Below are 20,417 nucleotides of genomic sequence, written 5' to 3'. Positions count from 1 at the left end.
GAGGAATCTATAAAGGATCTCAGAACAACCAAAGAAACATTTGGGCATCTGCGTATTTGTAAAGATTAAAGAGCGCCGTAAGTGTGAAGTTTGCACACACGAGAGAAGAAATCAGTTTCAATGCACTTCATTAAACTGATGGTGTGTTTATCAATTGTGTACAGCAGAGGATGGCTCTGACCCATCAATCTCTGGGTTATGGGCCTAGCACGCTTCCGCTGCGCCACTCAGCTATGTTTAACACAAGTGCTTATGCACCTGAGATGAAAAGTTTCAACGGTAAACGCAGACGTCACTGAGCACTTGGTCTTTTGTAGTACAAATCATCACAGGCTGCTCTACAAGGGCGTGTCTTCAAGATCGTTGAGAACCAAAGCTTCTGCCTTCCTGGCTACTGATTCTTTCATCGTTAATTCCCAAATCTTCAATGAGAATCAGTGAAACGAAAACCAAACACATGTACACACTCGCGTCCTACCGTGGAAGAAAAATGATGGAAGCATTTGAGAAAAAAACAAGAGTAGTCTGAACAGCTCCAGCCTATCAACTGCTCTACAAAGTGATCGCTACCTCCACCCCCAGTTTATAACACTGAAAATGATTCAGGAAGCACAGCAAAGTTCTAAAAGCAGTGGTTGAAAAGCGTCTAGATACATAAAATGACAATTTCTCAAAAGTAAAATCTTCATCTTTTAAATATTGTCATCCATTTATTTTCGTTTCTCTCTTTTTTTACATAACACGCTTTCGAGAAATAGACTGTCTTGTAATGAAGGCTGCATTAGAAAATGTGTATCTAAATTAAAATCGGGTTTATGACTTCTGCGTTTTTCAGCTTTCTTAGCGCTTGGGTCTCGATTCACATATTGCAATGAAAGCAACAGGGGAGTAAGTTTTCCTTTTCTAAATCAAAAGTGATCTGCTCACAAGGAAGTATAAAAACTTCAGCGTTTACTTTTTGAAGACCGCAAATTGTGGAAACACTATTGCTTCATAAGCTAATAAGTAACGTTTCTGAGCACGCATTGTGTTACTAATGCTGTTATTAATAAAAAAAAGCTTAAATTCATATAATGGAATTTGGACGGCTCAAAGTAGTCTATTCCTTGTACAACTTTACTTGCCCGTTGAGTAGAGTTTAAAGCAACGGCAGCAGAAGTAGCAGTAATAGCAACAACGTGGTTCGAGTGTCACAATACACTCTATGAAAGTATTGCGGCTTCAGATCGTTTTGTTCTGTTGAAGCTGCCTACAGGCTCCGAATTGCTGACATTGGCTGTGATCTTTTTTCAGGTTTCATGAAATTCTTCACATATTTGAAATATTTAATTCGGGTTCGCCTAATACACGGTGCAAACCGCACCTGCAGCAGAATGCTGTGGCACATGAAGCCGTTTTGTTTATCGTTTGTAAGGATTGAGGAGTGTACTACAAATCGAGCAAGCGAAAAGAAAATTAAACAGGAGTCACTTTTTGGATTGCTAATCCATTGTGCTCTGCTCGTCTAGGTTCAAATCCTATCCTTGTCATGGTTAAGGCCTGAGACGTGTGTGTTTTTTCTAAACGGTGTTTGCATTTGTTTCCTCTTTCACTCCTGCAAACTCAGGATTTTTTTTCTTTGGTGGCAACAATACGCTTCTGCAATACAGTAAATCATAGACTCTGCTTTCAAAATAGCTGCACCAGGCATTCGGATACAGATAAACACAGGGATTTAAAATTCAGGAATATGAATGGCCAATTGCTTACAGCTAGGGTTTTTACGTTTTCTTATTTAGCGATTTGTGTATCAATCTTTTAACAATTCATTAAAATGCTAACAATACGTAAAATCAAAACAACAGTTATTGAAAAAGTTCAATATTGATCATAACTAAAGAAAATTAGGATCACGAATAAAAAAAAGGCTGAAGATGCGAGTCGCTCTTGAATCAGAGCTGGGTGACACGGGCTTCTGTTCTGATATGATTGTACGAGAAGCAAGAGGAATCTCTTCTCTCCTATGGAGCATGAGCTGAATCAGGAGTGAGACATTTCGTATGCTCGTGCATATGTTAACGCATGACCTACATCGTAAAACTAAATTAAAAACTAACATTAAGTTGTCAAAGACATTCATTTATATACAAACAAGAGACAGCCAGACATAGTAATGATTCTACATTAACTTGTCCTACACTGATCAGACTAATTGAAATGTATGAAAGCCCGTTTCCGGCAGGGAGTTAAAAAAAAACGCGCTATGGTATCTCAGAATTCCGACTAAGTAACTCAGAATTGCGACTTAGTAACTCACAACTCCGACTTTCTCTCTCACATTTGGAACTTCGAAATAACCCATATTTAATTGTCTGTCATTTTGTTATTATGCCGGATTCGGGTTCTAGGGCTTGTACCCTTGATACTCCCACTCTAGTTCGTGCCTCACTGCATTGGCTCGAACCCAGGTCCTGCCAGCTGAGCTAAAGAACACTTTCTTTAGCCCCGGCGGCCAGCATCCCTGTTATGCGCAGGGGAGGGCGATGCCCTCACCACACTGCAACCAGATCGTACAAATTGTATGTCGCAAATGAACAAGTAATAGGTCTAGACGCTTTTCAACCACTGCTTTTAGAACTTTGCTGTGCTTCCTGAATCATTTTCAGTGTTATAAACTGGGGGTGGAGGTAGCGATCACTTTGTAGAGCAGTTGATAGGCTGGAGCTGTTCAGACTACTCTTGTTTTTTTCTCAAATGCTTCCATCATTTTTTCTTTCACGGTAGGACGCGAGTGTGTACATGTGTTTGGTTTTCGTTTCACTGATTCTCATTGAAGATTTGGGAATTAACGACGAAAGAATCAGTAGCCAGGAAGGCAGAAGCTTTGGTTCTCAACGATCTTGAAGACACGCCCTTGTAGAGCAGCCTGTGATGATTTGTACTACAAAAGACCAAGTGCTCAGTGACGTCTGCGTTTACAAATACGCAGATGCCCAAATGTTTCTTTGGTTGTTCTGAGATCCTTTATAGATTTATAGATTCCTCAAATCCTTCAAATGAACATCCATATCAGCACAATTATGTTTATATATTTTAAAATTAGGGTACATACAACAAAAATATCAATGTACATTTGTACAGTGCTCATTTAATAATGATTGTCAAGGATTGTCAAGTTCTCCAACAACTCTGTGTTATAATTTTAAAATATTTTTGCTAAGGATACACAAAGGGTGTATAAGGCATTCTCCCTACAGCCAGCTGAAGATAAAATTCCACACGTGAAAATGGTTTAAAACACACTCATTTCCTGCAAAGTTCAAGAGGGTTTTTAGCGGAGATTATGTTCACATTGAAACAATCCAAAGCGCGTCCCTGAGTGGGCTTGAACCACCAGCCCTTTGTTTAATAGCTGTACAGAGAAACACTCCCGTTGCATTTCACCATTCACACGTTTGTAGTTAAAGAAAATAAAATGCTGGCATTTTCCTGCCAGCCGGCAGTATTTCTTCGGCACTGACCAAGAATAACCAAGAACTTTATTTCATCTTTCGCAGGCTGTAATTTCCAAAAAAGGAAGTGAATACTTGTATTAAACTAAATCAAGCCGACGGAGATGCACTGCCGTTGTTTTGCTCCACTTTTCATTAAAAGGAGAAACATTACCTGCTTTTTCTTGCAGTATTTCTTCTGTCCTGATAAGCAAGATTTGTATTTTATCTTTTAGAAGTTGTATGAATTTCTTGAAGTTCAGAAACAACTTGTTCCAGAAAAGAAATGAACACTTGCTTCAAAGTAAATCAAGACGTACAGTATGTCTCTCTCGCTGTGTGTGCTCTTATCTGTCCATCTCTCTCCTCTTCTCTCACTCTGGCAGTCTGTGCAGAGTATCTGAAGGGGATGTAACACCACTTGGCAAAGAAGAAAAATTCTCAGAGGCAGAATAAAAAATCAACGCCGTACTGCTCTCTATCCTCACAATCCAGAACCAGAAGATATTCAGACAATCAGTGCTGCTACATGAACAATATCAGACAGAACAGCCTGGACACAAGTCACATTTCCCCCTTTTATCCTATCTCCCAGCCCTCTTAGAGACATAAAAGAGCTCCTGGTTCTCCTCTCTGTGAACTGGGCTCTGGGCTCTGTTCCAGGTCGGAAGCAAGAAGGTTCTATTAACCCTTTCCAGGACTTCCAGCCCTTCAGTATTACTTTCTTTACTGTATATCAGGCTCCAAACATGTTTTTTAAGTGTTTTATAACACAAGTGAGTGTGGAATTATCTTTGTATTTATGTTATAAACACCAGTATTGACACTCTGATCAGTATATTGATTATTAGTAGCCAAAGGCCGATGGTCGTGACTACAATAGTGACCAGTTGACCAGTCTGTAGCTCTGAGCAGTGGGACTCAGATCAAACAGAAGAAGACCTGTCTGTGTGTGATTCTACACCAGCCCTGGGATTCAGCTGCTCTCACAAGTGTCTCACAGACAGTCTTATAAATGTACAATTAGATGAAGTCTTGTAACAGTTATACAGTTAATTTAAATCATCAGACTTCCTATAGAGCTGAGAGCTGGGTGGAAATAAAACCAGGATACATGTTTTAACCTCCAGGAACATGAGTCTGATCCTCCTGGCTTCTATACTCTGATGATTCGTGTAAAACCCTTGAAAGCGCTTATTTCAGGGACTCGTGCTCGTTCTCTACTGCTCCACACGGGTACACTTTGTAACACATTAATCTGTTAAGTAAACGCTTTTCTTTTTGCAACATTTCGAGTACCTCTGGCATTCATGAAAAAGACACTCAAAAGCAGCAGAGACGCGCTCTGCTCTGTCAGAATAAGCACTGTGACGTTACAGACACCAGCCAGAGTGCCGGGATCAGAGAGAGAGAGACCACGGGAGGTGCACAGAGTGCACGGAGAAGAGTTATTGATCACTTATCTATCGACAACCAATTATTTCAACTGAAGAACCGTAGAAAAATCGATTAACTTCACCGATTGGTGAGTACTGATTCATTTCTTGACCCTGTTTAAGTATCTAGAAAACGGTTAATAAAGACTGTATCAACCAATTACCATAGTGCGTTTAGGGTTAATAATGTTCAATCCGAAAATAAACAATGATTATTCATATTATTATTTAGGTAACTGTATCCTAGAGCTAGAAAATGATATTTCAAGTTCATAAATGTATGTAAGTAACAGTTTAAATGCATATTTCCAGTGTTTATAAATCATAAGAATGGTAATCACGGCAACAGGCGCCCCGTCACTCCTCGCGTCTAAGTGTCTCGCATTTGTCACAGAGAGCGGTGTGACGTCATGGGTAGCAACTAATACTAATATCAGTGTCTTCATGTTAATATTAGTGAGATTACAACTGGTAGTTTTAATGCTAGTGTTCATGTGAGTATCAATGACAGTGGCACTACTGATTGTTTTAGTTTTAATGTTCATATTCATGTTAATATTAATTATAATTATAGTGTTACCGTTGAAGTATAAGTAGTATTTATATTTGTGTTAGTTATCGTGTATCTGTAGATAAGTGTGTTTGTGGTATCTGTGCGTGTGTGGGTGCGTGTCTGGAAGTGTGTGGTGTCTGTGTGTGTGTGTGGGCTGTGTGTCTGTGAGTGTGTGGGTATGTGTCTGTGAGCTTGTTGTGTCTGTTAGTGTGTGAGCGTGTGGGGTCTCTGAGTGTTTGGTGTCTATGAGTGTGTGTCTATGAGTATGCGTAGTGTCTATTTGTTTCTGTGAATGCATGCCTGAGAATGTGTGTGTATGGTTTGTGTCCGTGAGTGTGTGGTGTCTGTCAGTGTGTAGTTTTATATTTGTAAGTGTATGTGTGGGCATGTCTGTCAGTGTGTGTAGTGTCTATGTGAGTATTAATGATGATAGCATTACTGATAGTTTTAGTTTTAATGCTAGTATTTATGTAATATTAGTGATACTTATAGTGTTAGTGTCAGAGTATTAACACTCATCATCATCATGTTAATTTTCATGAGTATTACTGTTATTATAAGTATTATTAGTCTAGTAGTAGTTTTTGTCAGTGTTAGTAACAATGATAGTGTAAGTTTTGGTAATAGTGTTACTGTTGTAATATTAGCAGTATCTGCATTAGTGTTAGTTATAGTGTATCTGTACCTAAGAGTGTATACGGTGTCTATGTGCGTATATAGTGTCTATTTGTGTATCTGTGAGTCTGTGAGTGTATATATGTGAGTGTGTGAGTGTCTTATTGTGTGTATAAAGGTGTGATGTGTCTGTGAGTGTAAATGTGTGTGAGAGTGTAGGCGTACGGTATATCTATTAGTGTGTGTGAATGTGTGTGTAGGTGGGCTTGGGTTCCACTGATGTGTCTGACAGAAGTGACCCATCAACAGGTGTTGAGTTCCAGAGCCGCTTGCAAATAAAAAGACTTTCTAGAGTCCAGACCAACGTCCAGAGAGCTGTGAGTTCTCTGTTTTTATCAGTATTAGTAATAATGACAGAAGTAATTCCCACGCAAATGATTATTAACCAAAACAGCCATCAGAAAATATCGCCTTTGCAATGATGTCACTCCTCTTCTTCATGAATTTTCTTTAATGACAGGACATTTCTCTGTCTGAGTGCCTGCTGTGAATAGTGTGACAAGCCATTTCTTTCCAATATTTTCTAGTTCAGTTATTTATTTATATACAGAATATTATTCTCATTAAGAATATTTTACCTGCAAAGTCACAGTGAAACTACTACGGCGAATTAACTTTTTATGGGTGGAAAACGTTCAAAAGACTTAATGCTCCAGGCAAGGCTTAAACACACAACCTCATTATAACTCCACTGTGCACAGCTACACACACTGACCAGCTGTGCCACTGGACCTCTCTAAGGCAGGCTCCTACACCAACTGTAAAACTGGCACAAACGTAGGGCGAAACACGGGGTTTTGGCTGTGGATACATCTCCACATGGGGGAAAGGGATAGTCAAATAGTAAGGAAAATAAAAGAGAAGGAACTGAAATATACAGTATGTGCTCACTGTAATGTAGGAGAGGTGGTCAACAAGCAAAACAGCTTTGCGGATAATGTGAAGCGACATTGTTTTGTGTCAATTAGCCCATGGATTTCGCTTCATGTGCCTTAACCTGTGCAATTTGTATGATTGTTGAATGAGATTGGTTTCTTCACAAGCCCGGTCAATTGCCAGTGGAGAGCTTGACGACGCACACCTTCATGAAAACTGTCTTTAAGATGATCACACCTTTCATTGTCAAGTCGCCTCCTTTGCGTACAATAGTAGCACCAACACTAAGAGAAAGGATGAGAAATGGCTTTTAACAAGTGATTGCAGTGTTTGTTTGACTGAGGATCCTTGTGTGCTGAACTGGCCTCTGGAGAAGTGTAGTGCAGTAAAAGAGAAGATTTGTATCACTCAAGACTAACGGAACAGAACAATACAATTACAATACTTTTATGAGAGTAAATAATACTGGTGCATCACAGTTCTTATAATGGTGAAAATAGGAGCACCTTCTCTACATTTTTGACTGACGTATTTAAACGGCAAGAAATACTATCACTATGCAATTAATTAATGCAGTTGAGCTCCTCTAAATGTTCTAGTCTGATGAAACAATGTATAGAATTAGGTGACAATATCGGAATTCATTCAAATGCACAAGATTAATTTTCAGCAGCAAAAATACGCTCGAAAATATTTTACAAGAAAGAAACCTTACATTCACCCTCTACATTAGCAGAGAACAGTAGGACAGTTAGTGTCACTGGACACTGCATCACAGAGGCTGATCTTTTTGGACTTCAGTGAGTCTTCCGACTTGTCGTAGCTGTTGAAGAAACACCTGTTGAATCTCAACCGAGATTTCCTGAGCGATCGTTCAGCGAGCGAGTCCTCCCTCTGGACTCGGTTGGTTTGACAAACCATAGGATGACGAGATTGGGATTCTTTGGTTGTTCGAGTACATAAATCAAAGACACCGCGTTCAGCATATTCACATCAGGCTCTCGGACAGAGATAAACCCAGAGAAAATCTTCTCACGTTTTAATCTGTAACTGCAGGAATCAACAAATTGTTAATTATCTCAACTTCACTTACAATTTTTAAACAATTTACAAAGCCCACAGTTGATGACATTTGGCTCCGGCACACATCAGTTGCTTGGAATATCATTGTAATATTCAATTTGCTTTCCTGTCACACCACTTTTATTAATAATGAAGTTTATCAATAAACGTTTATTTAAAACATGTCATTTATTATTGATACAGTTTCATTCTGTCTTTATTAGGAGCTGTATCACAGCTAATGCATGTAAAGCCTTCAGGATGCGATGGTGAGAGTTCAGTTATCCCAGGGAGTGAAGAGAACTGAAATTTAGTAAATACATATTTTAATAGAGTGAAAATCTTCAAAGTGTTCTGTCACTTCAAAAGCAAATAAAAAAATTACAGGAGCAGGGATTGAACCCACAGAGACAATTGTTCACTAGGTTTTAAGGCCAACACCTTAACCACTCAGCCATCCTGATCAACAGTTGCAGTTGCTCAATTGCTCAGCCATCCTGATTTCACCTTTCCAGCTCTGTGTTACACAGTTCATTGAATATATTAATTTAATAAATTTGTTATATTTTTGAATGGAATGAGACGGTACACTGGTGGTTCCCAGGGGAAAACAGGGTTATTGAGCCATTGGGTATTCTGAGAATAAATTGGGTGGGTGAATGTAACCGTGCGGTAAAGTAAAACAGTCCTCTTAGATGAAGCGCTACAGATGCAGCCCCTGAAAGTGTATAAGACTTACATTTATAGTACTGCTGACACAAATGGAGCCTCTACATCAGACCGAAATAGCGATGTGTTCGCTTAATTGTGCGTAGGATCTCCTCATGAAACTGTCTCATTCATCAGTGGAAATAGAAGCCATTACAATACGATACATGTTCACCTTCAACCCCGCAGCTGTTGGACGTGCTTGTTTTGGGACTATTTGCAATGAGTACCGAATTATGAGTTAGGTGTCCTTACTGGTATCTTTTAAACTGTGAGGGACATTGGGTTATATACAAACAGGACAGAGACACAGTAATAATCCTATATTAATGTGTCCTGCATTTTAATTTACTGATCAGATAAATTGAAATGTTCTGATTCAGAGCCCCTGCAGTTTGTGCTAATTATAACCACAACAATACACCTGAGTCCTGAGCACCACACTGAGCACAGGTTAAGCTGGGCTCTGACTTTGTTCAGCACGACTGCTTGTTGCAGTTGAGCTCAGAGCTGGAGATGATCTCCATATTCTACTGCACTAACTAGTCCGAAACTTAGTACACAGTACACACCTTCTAAATGAAGTCAGGTTGTTAAAAAATGTAACCAGCGCCCTGTCACAGAAACGGACCGCGGTCTCTCGCGCGACAAGCGAGGTTACTCAGCACTGTACTAACGAGGAGCGTTTGTCCGGAACTGAGCGTGAGCTCTGTTTACTGTCAGAAGACATTTCCTCTTTTCCAAAGACGTTTTCGACTTCGCTAAGCTCTTTAAAGACGGTCATAAACGCTCATGAAGTAATTCATGTCAGTTCGAAGTCTGTCTCTGTTGCCTCGGCTCTTGATGAAGAAAAGCCGTGAATGGGAGACTCTCTCTCTGAAGAAGTTGGCCGTCACCCTGCAAGAGCCATCAATCACCGAGGCAACCACTGAGACAATTAACATTGAACACGTGAAATGCGACATGTTGTGATTTTTTTCCCACTTAAGGCTTCTATCGTTTCTACTCTAACGAGAAAAAGAGTACTCGTCAGAAGTACGATTTGAACAAATGTCTCCAGAGGAAACTGCGACCTGAACGCCTTAGACAACCAGCCATCTTGCCTGTGGTTCTTATAATTAATTATATATTTTATTTCTTTCTCCTCGTTGATAAGAAAAAAAGTGAAATCATGTAATAAGAGAAATGTCTTTTTTCATGAGGAAAACCAGCACAAGCAAATGAAAAGTTTAGAGCAGCGCTCAATAAAAACGATCAGAAACCGACAGCGCTTATTATGTGGATCAGTATATTCCGATACCGCTGGTTCTGCAGAAGAAATAAGAAAAGCCGAACTCCTAACACTGTGTTGCCATTAAGGCTACTTAGTTAAAATAAAATTGTATCGTCACCTTTTTGAACGTGATTGTTAGAGACCTGTTGAATCTCAACTGGGGTTTCTTGAGAGATCGTTCAGCGAGCCAGTAATAAAAAAACTACTTCGCTTCCAATCTCTCCTGTCACTGTAAACTCGGACGTGATGTTCAGCACATGTGCAGTGTGTGCTTTTCCTCTTGTTGTATTCAAGAGTACTCACTGTGTGAGCTCCTCACTGCGTTTCTTTTACTTTTCCTGTGATTATCTACGTGGAATGCGGTGACAAAATAGTCTTGAACATTTTCGGTTTGTGAAAGGAAACACTAAAGAAAATACAAGTAATGAACTTTTAAAATAACCACAGTACAGCTAGAAGAGTGGAAGATAAAATACGATTTATAATGAAAATTATAATACACTTAAGAGAAACACAGCCGCCCGAACAAGGACTTGAACCGTGGACCCTCAGATTTAAAGTCTGATGCTCTACCGACTGAGCTATCCGGGCACTGAAAGAAAAGTGCCACTGTCGGGATCCTCGTAAGTCACATGTCTCCTCTTGTGCCGAAGCGCAGTCATACCTGACCCGTCTGGAATGTCTACTAACAGACTTCAGCCACAGGCGACGGCACCACTCCCAATAGAATGACTGAGAAATACAGCATGACATGGGGAGGTGAGGGGCTCCCACAATTCATCTTTCCTCACATTACTGATTTTTTCAATAGCATTTTAACCTTTTTTCACATTCAGATTTTTTCCCATTTAATAAGATCTTTTAATCAACAACATTAAGAAAGAAAACAAATGGAACATTTTTTGGAACAACAATTTAAAAAAAACCTTTCAATGCCTTGGTTCTATAACTGTGCACACCCTTTATAAAGGGAGTTGTAACTATGCTGAAATTTAAAGAGCATTTCTGTAGAGAAAACAAAACATTTTTTCTGCCTTGATGTTAAGCTCAGGGAGCCTGCCTTTTAGAAATTCTATCTCTAAACACCTTATGCAGCCTCCTGAGAGACTAACAAATATTGTTTTGAGAAATTGGCTCACACACCGGAAGGCACTAACGTTTCTCTTCGTTAGAGTATGTGAATAACTGTTTAACCCAAAATGTTTGGAATTGTGATTTTGATAAAATTCAATAAATAATCTATCACCAGCACGAAATTATTATGAAAGTAAGATTTTTTTTTATCATAAACTGTAAGACATGAAGAGAGTTTACAGGTCGTATCCTTCGCTTTGTCTCTTAAATTAAGCGTTCAGGATTCAAACCGGTGTTCGGACTGTTGTGTTTCTTGAATTTCTTGTAATCTTGTAATCATCAAATGTCGATGTCCATCAGTGTTTTTCTCGGTTATACAATGGAATTCGCGCAGTTTTCAGCTCAGTGCGGAGTCCAGAGGGAGGACTCGCTCGCTGAATGATCTCTCAAGAAATCCTGGGTGAGATTCAAAAGGTGTCTTCTTCAACAGCCACGACAAGTCTGAAGACCTCTGGATTTCCTGAAATTGACATAAAATTAGTACAAATCATTTGGTAGTTAACAGAACTAAATGCTTTAGAGGTACATTTAAAACAGCAGAGCAACACCATAGCACTTCGAATGTGCCTGAATTTAATTTTATAAACCCGGTGGTACACAAGGACGTGCATTGAAGTGAAAGCAGGAAGCGCTGCGATATGCACTGTGCAAATCCCGCCACACTAAGAGGTGTTAGGGTCTGTTCGATGCACAAAGAACGCTTTGAAAAGTGTCAAAAGCAAGTCATTCCGAGTTGGTCGTTTGTGTTTTCTGTTCAGACGCGAAATGCTGAAATGATCTCTCGGCTCCTTGGTTGTCATTTCTGCTCCGTAAAGGAATTACAGCACGCGTCGGCTTCCAGCATGCTGTGTCGGGACACGATCCTGGGGGTCGAAGAGAGCAATGTCTTCCTTGTTAGTATAGTGGTGATTATCCCCACCTGTCACGCGGGAGACCGGGATACAGCAGGACGCGCATTGGAGTGAAAGCAGGATGCGCTGCGACATGCACTGTGCAGATCCCGCCACACTAAGAGGTGAGTGGGTCTGTTCGATCACAGCGCTAGGCGAATCCCCAATCCCCTTTGTGCGTGGCGACAAAAGAAGCCGCTTTGTTTCAAACCGGGGACCTTTCGCGTGTGAGGCAAACGTGATAACCACTACACTACGGAAACGGTGGCAAACCCTGCCCAGCGGCCCAGCGCTGAGTTTCGCCAATGCGATTCAGCTGCTTCCAGTGCCTTTATTAAAGTGCGCTGTTGGACCGTGCTCTCTCTCCAGAGACCAGCACGCCTGTCATGGACGGAGCAGGAAAGGCGGCGCCACATTCTACAGCCCTCTCCACGCAATCGACGAAATCGGGCCACTGAAGTGGAGAAAATCGCCTCTCCAGAAAGTGCAAATATCATCTTGGAGAGTATAAATCCTATTGCCAAAGGTCAGCCCTGTCTACCAGAGTAACCCTCCCACCTCCTGCAGCGATGATCAGCTCGTCTCACACGCGAGAAGTCTTCGGTTGGAAACAAGCGCCCCCTCTTCTCGCGCGTTTTGCACGTTCGAGTGCTTTTAATGCGGCTCCTTCGTACACGGTGCTGATCTTTTGGAAAGCAGGAGGCAAAACTGACACGTTCCCATACCGGGAGTCAAACCCGGGCCGCCTGGGTGAAAACCAGGAATCCTAAACGGTAGACCATATGGGAGCACACAACCCCACTGTTCCGGGCATCATGCAAGCAAACTACATAAATATGAGAAAACACGAAAGAGAGTTGTCACTCAGAGTGTCGAAGGGTCGATGTATACTGGGGCTCAGTTGAAATGCAACGTCAGGACTTTGCCGAATTAGGTCACACGAAGAGAGCACAACCTTTTCCGCCCTGCTGGGTGTGCATCGGTAACTCGCCGTGATCGTATAGTGATCAGTACTTTGCGTTGTGGCCGCAACAACCCCGGTTCGAATCCGGGTCACGGCAGAATAGGGGCGTCTGCTTTTACTACTTGCGCGAATGAAGGCAAAAAAAAGCCAATCGATGTGAACGAACGGCGCTTTACAGAGGAGTACTGCCTGACTGGATCGTTGATAAACGACAGAGGCCACTCCGACCTCTTCTCGGTTTTCTTCAATGACTTACTAAGGATCTTCTTCACATTCGCCCATGCAGGGGAAGCCAGTTACACCAAAGCAAACGCAGGAAAGTGCATTTCAAGCAGAGACCAGGAGGGACTTGTTTACACCGAGAGTGGTCGGAGAATGGAACAATGCGCCCAGCCCTGTTGCTGGAGCCGATTCTTGATGAGATCTTGAGCTCACTAAGAGGCCCCCACTGGATGCTAATCTTTCTGTTGTTCTTGCAGGTCCTGCGCTGCTTTTGAGCCGACAGAGCTCGTCCTGGTCTGTCGGCACAGCCCAATTGCAAATGATCGGCTCCGCGTACAGAAGGAACGTGCGTTTGGTACAAGAGTGCATGAAGGCACCGGAAATACATTGGGAACAAATGACCGGTCGCTCAAGACCTCTGTGAAGTACAGGAGCGTGCAAAAAGAGGCTGCTTCCGCCCGGTCTCGAACCGGGGACCTTTCGCGTGTTAGGCGAACGTGATAGCCGCTACACTACGGAAACCTGCGGAGACTGCTGCTGGTGTCTCGCTTGCGTTTCGGGCTGAGAAAGGGAAGCGTCACTTTAGGCAGGGGGCGCTGGAGAGAGGAACAAAGGGCGCGATGAACATGAGCGCACCAAGAGGAGCAGGAGAGTGTTGCAGGAACGTCACTCAGAAGGAAAGCCACCCAGCTGCGCCCTCTGAGCTCTGTCCAGCACATCTTCCTCACATGGACTCCTGCCTGCGACGGGCAGGAAACAATTAGCAAGAACAGAACAGAACCCCATGGGTGTCTCATGACCACACCTTAGGTTGTGACACGTGCAGGTGTGAGGGGTTGCCGGGCTACTCTGGAGCAGAGCTTGGGCGGAGGGGGGGCGGGAAAGCAGACAAAGAGGTGACACCTCAAGGTCTGCACGATCACAGCTCTCCGCCGCCCCAGGCTTCCGCTCGATAAGCTACTGGACACACCCGCCCCTCCTTACACAGACCGTGGAAAAGCCCCCGAGTGGGAGGGCTCTCTCTTCCTCCCAGGAGCTCTTGGACACGACGCACAGACAGAGCGCGGGTAGCCGCCGCCTGCAAACACGGCTCCAGGCAGGACTCCACTCCGCAGGAGCCGCAGAGCAGAGGAGATGAGGGCAGCTTAGCTCCTGTGCAGAGACCTGAGCTGTTGTTGCTGCGGACGCTGTCTTTTCTGTTCTCGGGGTAGGAGTGAATGTTGAGTTGCCCTTAGAAATGAAGCAGAGCACTTCAACGGCACGGGTGTGTGTGTGTGCGTGCGCCCTGGTGATTCTGGGAGACAGATCGAACCTGGGCTGAAAGAGAGGGTGTTTAGCCCTCTTCCATTTGCTAGTTCAGAGTTGTACAACCCATTTGTATCTGCTAGGCGGCGCAGTCGTCGTGCACAAAGAACGCTTTGAAAAGCGTCCAAAGCAAGTCATTCCGAGTTGGTCGTTTGTGTTTTCCGTTCAGACCCGAAATGCTGAAATGAACTCTCGGCTCCTCGGTTGTCATTTCTGCTCCGTAAAGGAATCACAGCACGCGTCGCCTTCCAGCACGCTGGGTCGGGACACGATGCCGGGGATCGGAGAATGCAATGTCTTCCTCGTTAGTATAGTGGCAAGTATCCCCGCCTGTCACGTGGGAGACCGGGGTTCGATTTTCCGACGGGGAGTAGAACGCTTTTCTTTTACCTCCTTAGAGAAAGGACTGCCTTTCACTTCTCTGTTTTCTTTCACAGCGTCGTGCACCTTTTCATTGCTCTCGCTTTCAGAGCCTCCGCACGGCACACGACTCGACATCAGGAAGCACATTGAAGAGAAAGCAGGAAGCCCTGCGACATGGTGAGTGGGTCTGTTCGATGCACAAAGAACGCTTTGATAAGCGTCAAAGGCAAGTCATTCCGAGTTGGTCGTTTGTGTTTTCCGTTCAGACGCGAAATGCTGAAATGATCTCTCGGCTCCTCGGTTGTCATTTCTGCTCCGTAAAGAAATCACAGCACGCGTCGGCTTCCAGCACGGTGGGTCGGGACACGATGCCGGGGGTCGGAGAGAGCGATGTCTTCCTCGTTAGTATAGTGGTGATTATCCCCACCTGTCACGCGGGAGACTGGGGTACATCAGGACGCGCATTGGAGTGAAAGCAGGATGCGCTGCGACATGCACTGTGCAGATCCCGCCACACTAAGAGGTGAGTGGGTCTGTTCGATCACAGCGCTAGGTGAATCCCCAATCCCCTTTTGTGCGTGGCGACAAAAGAAGCCGCTTTGTTTCGAACCGGGGACCTTTCGCGTGTGAGGCAACCGTGATAACCACTACACTACGGAAACGGTGGCAAACCCTGCCCGGCGGCCCAGCGCTGAGTTTCGCCAATGCGATTCAGCTGCTTCCAGTGCCTTTATTAAAGTGCGCTGATGGACCGTGCTCTCTCTCCAGAGACCAGCACGCCTGTCATGGACGGAGCAGGAAAGGCGGCGCCACATTCTACAGCCCTCTCCACGCAATCGACGAAATCGGGCCACTGAAGTGGAGAAAATCGCCTCTCCAGAAAGTGCAAATATCATCTTGGAGAGTATAAATCCTATTGCCAAAGGTCAGCCCTGTCTACCAGAGTAACCCTCCCACCTCCTGCAGCGATGATCAGCTCGTCTCACACGCGAGAAGTCTTCGGTTGGAAACATGCGCCCCCTCTTCTCGCGCGTTTTGCACGTTCGAGTGCTTTTAATGCGGCTCCTTCGTACACGGTGCTGATCTTTTGGAAAGCAGGAGGCAAAACTGACACGTTCCCATACCGGGAGTCAAACCCGGGCCGCCTGGGTGAAAACCAGGAATCCTAAACGCTAGACCATATGGGAGCACACAACCCCGCTGTTCCGGGCATCATGCAAACAAACTACATAAATATGAGAAAACACGAAAGAGAGTTGTCACTCAGAGTGTCGAAGGGTCGATGTATACTGGGGCTCAGTTGAAATGCAGCGTCAGGACTTTGCCGAATTAGGTCACACGAAGAGAGCACAGCCTTTTCCCCCCTGCTGGGTGTGCATCGGTAACTCGCCGTGATCGTATAGTGGTCAGTACTTTGCGTTGTGGCCGCAACAACCCCGGTTCGAATCCGGGTCACGGCAGAATAGGGGCGTCTGCTTTTACTACTTGCGCGAATGAAGGCAAAAAAAAGCCAATCGATGTGAACGAACGGCGCTTTACAGAGGAGTACTGCCTGACTGGATCGTTGATAAACGACAGAGGCCACTCCGACCTCTTCTCGGTTTTCTTCAATGACTTACTAAGGATCTTCTTCACATTCGCCCATGCAGGGGAAGCCAGTTACACCAAAGCAAACGCAGGAAAGTGCATTTCAAGCAGAGACCAGGAGGGACTTGTTTACACCGAGAGTGGTCGGAGAATGGAACAATGCGCCCAGCCCTGTTGCTGGAGCCGATTCTTGATGAGATCTTGAGCTCACTAAGAGGCCCCCACTGGATGCTAATCTTTCTGTTGTTCTTGCAGGTCCTGCGCTGCTTTTGAGCCGACAGAGCTCGTCCTGGTCTGTCGGCACAGCCCAATTGCAAATGATCGGCTCCGCGTACAGAAGGAACGTGCGTTTGGTACAAGAGTGCATGAAGGCACCGGAAATACATTGGGAACAAATGACCGGTCGCTCAAGACCTCTGTGAAGTACAGGAGCGTGCAAAAAGAGGCTGCTTCCGCCCGGTCTCGAACCGGGGACCTTTCGCGTGTTAGGCGAACGTGATAGCCGCTACACTACGGAAACCTGCAGAGACTGCTGCTGGTGTCTCGCTTGCGTTTCGGGCTGAGAAAGGGACGCGTCACTTTAGGCAGGGGGTGCTGGAGAGAGGAACAAAGGGCGCGATGAAACAAAATGCCGAAACCCGGGATCGAACCAGGGACCTTTAGATCTTCAGTCTAACGCTCTCCCAACTGAGCCATTTCGGCGGTGCGCAGAGCACACAGCCACCTGCTCCAGCCTTCCTGTGTTGCGGCATGAGCGCACCAAGAGGAGCGGGAGAGTGTTGCAGGAACGTCACTCAGAAGGAAAGCCACCCAGCTGCGCCCTCTGAGCTCTGTCCAGCGCAACTTCCTCGCATGGACTCCTGCCTGCGACAGGCAGGAAACAATTAGCAAGAACAGAACAGCACCCCATGGGTGTCTCATGACCACACCTTAGGTTGTGACACGTGCAGGTGTGAGGGGTTGCCGGGCTACTCTGGAGCAAAACTTGGGCGGAGGGGGGGCGGGAAAGCAGACAAAGAGGTGACACCTCAAGGTCTGCACGATCACAGCTCTCCGCCGCCCCAGGCTTCCGCTCGATAAGCTACTGGACACACCCGCCCCTCCTCACCCAGACCGTGGAAAAGCCCCCGAGTGGGAGGGCTCTCTCTTCCTCCCAGGAGCTCTTGGACACGACGCACAGACAGAGCGCGGGGAGCCGCCACCTGCAAACACGGCTCCAGGCAGGACTCCACTCCACTCCGCAGGAGCCGCAGAGCAGAGGAGATGGGGGCAGCTTAGCTCCTGTGCAGAGACCTGAGCTGTTGTTGCTGCGGACGCTGTCTTTTCTGTTCTCGGGGTAGGAGTGAATGTTGAGTTGCCCTTTGAAATGAAGCAGAGCACTTCAACGGCACGGGTGTGTGTGTGTGCGTGCGCCCTGGTGATTCTGGGAGACAGATCGAACCTGGGCTAAAAGAGAGGGTGTTTAGCCCTCTTCCATTTGCTAGTTCAGAGTTGTACAACCCATTTGTATCTGCTAGGCGGCGCAGTCGTCGTGCACAAAGAACTCTTTGACTCACACTAAGAGGTGAGTGGGTCTGTTCGATCACAGCGCTAGGCGAATCCCCAATCCCCTTTTGTGCGTGGCGACAAGAGAAGCCGCTCTGTTTCCGCCCGGTTTCGAACCGGGGACCTCTTGCGTGTTAGGCGAACGTGATAACGCTACACTTCGGAAACTGGCAGGGGCCGCTGCTGGTGTCTCGCTTGCGATTCGGGCTGAGAAAGGGAAGCATCACTTTAGGCAGGGGACGCTGGAGAGAGGAACAAAGGGCGCGATTAAACAAAATGCCGAAACCCGTGATCAAACTAGGGACCTTAAGTTCTTGAGTCGAACGCTCTCCCAACTGAGTTACTTCGGCTGTGCGCATCACCCCCAGCCACGTGCTCCAGCCTTCCTGTGTTGTGGCATGAGCACACCAAGAGGAGCGGGAGAGTGTTCACAGCGCAAGGTGAATCCCCAAACAGTGTGCGTGGCGACAAACAAAACTGGCCTGTTTCCACCCGATTTCAAACCAGAGATCTTTCACGTGTGAGGCAAACGTGATAACCACTACACTACGGAAACAGTGGGAAAACAGGCCCACCGGCAGTGAGTATTCAACTTCACTGCATTACTGCTCGAGAATTCAATTGTTATCCCAACTAGTTGATATCAATTTATTTCCTTAGGGTTATGTACTTGTTTTGAGTATCTAATGTAGAAGTTGTAAACAAGTTCAATTACGAAACGGTCTAAATGAATGATATACCGAACGTATGTCCTCTTGATATGTGTAACTCTTTGTAACTGAATGAATTTATATCTTTTGTATTCTGATATCCCTTACGATAAGATCTGTTAGGTTTACATGCATATTCTATATATTAATAAATGTATACTCGTGTATTATTACCTGTGTGTGCGTTGTTTGAGTTATATCGCATGGTTGGATTCTAAGACCATTAAAAGAATCAATTTTGTGATTTACTGCCACAATTAATAATTGTCCCAGTAAATGCACAAACCCCTACCGAACTGGTGCCTCGTGAGAGCACACTACAACAGTGTGTGATCTCCTGTCCCAGCCTGAGGAGCAGACAGCGAGCCTGTCTCTCAATAATAATAATCAAGTGGGGGATCTCCTATCGCAGTCTGAGGAACAAACAGTGAGCCTGTCTCTCAATAATAATAATAAAGTGTGTGATCTCCTGTCCCAGCCTGGGGAACACTGAGCCTGTCTCTCAATACTAATAATACAGTGTGTGATTCCCTGCCCCAGCCAATGGAACAGACAGTGAGCCTGTCTCTCAATAATAATAATACAGTGTGATCTACTGTCCCAGGCTGAGGAACAATGAGTTTATCTGTCAATAATAATAATACAGTGTGATCTCCTGTCCCAGCCTGAGGAACTGTGAGCCTGTCTCTCAATAATAATAATACAGTGTGTGATCTCCTGTCCCAGCCTGAGGAACAGACAGTGAACCTGTCTCTCAATAATAATATGAATAAACTGTGTGATCTCCTGTCCCAGCCTGAGGAACAGGCAGTGAGCCTGTCTCTCAATAATAATAAAACAGTGTGTGACCTCCTGTCCCAGCCTGAGGAACAGACAGTGAGCCCGTCTCTCAATAATAATAATACAGTGTGTGATCTCCTGTCCCAACCTGAGGAACACACAGGAGTGAGCCAGTCTCTCAATAATAATAAAGCAGATTATGATCTCCTGTAACAGCCTAAGGAACAGTCAGGAAAGAGCAGGTCTCTCGATAATAATAATACAGTGTGTGATCTCCTGTCCCAGCCTGAGGAACAGACAGTGAGCCTCTCTCTCAATAATAATAATAAAGTGTGTGACCTCCTGTCCCAGCCTGAGGAACAGCGAGCCTGTCTCTCAATAATAATAATACAGTGTGTCATCTCCTGTCCCAGCCTGAGGAACAGTGAGCTTGTCTCTCAAGAATAATAATACAGTGTGATCTCTTGTCCCAGCCTGAGGAACAGAGGGCCTGTCTCTCATTAATAATAATACAGTGTGTGATTTCCTGTCCCAGCCTGAGGAACAGACAGTGAACCTGTCTCTCAATAATAATAATACAGTGTGTGATCTCCTGTCCCAGCCTGAGGAACAGACAGTGAACCTGTCTCTCAATAATAATAATCCAGTGTGGAATGTCCTGTCCCAGCCTGAGGAACAGACAGTGAGCCTGTCTCTCAATAATAATAAAGCAGATTATGATCTGCTGTCCCAGCCTAAGGAACAATCAGGAAAGGGCAGGTCTCTCGATAATAATAATACAGTGTGTGATCTACTGTCCCAGCCTGAGGAACAGTGAGCTTGTCTCTCAATAATAATAATCCAGTGTGATCTCCTGTCCCAGCC

At 44.8% G+C, this 20,417-nt stretch overlaps 1 non-coding gene across 1 annotated transcript; it reads right to left on the bottom strand.

Annotated features, from left to right (window-relative positions):
- Window positions 1-17,147: 17,147 nt before the first annotated feature.
- trnaf-gaa (transfer RNA phenylalanine (anticodon GAA)) lies at window positions 17,148-17,220 on the bottom strand. The gene has a single exon. It is a non-coding gene; the product is annotated as a tRNA-Phe (tRNA).
- Between the last annotated feature and the right edge of the window lie 3,197 nt (window positions 17,221-20,417).

The sequence above is a fragment of the Atractosteus spatula genome, chromosome 10 (assembly GCF_055471065.1).
Source record: "Atractosteus spatula isolate fAtrSpa1 chromosome 10, fAtrSpa1.hap1, whole genome shotgun sequence".
NCBI classification, from domain to species: Eukaryota; Metazoa; Chordata; class Actinopteri; order Semionotiformes; family Lepisosteidae; genus Atractosteus; species Atractosteus spatula.
Note: the sequence above shows the minus strand (reverse complement) of the source record. Positions and strands in the feature narration are given on the sequence as shown.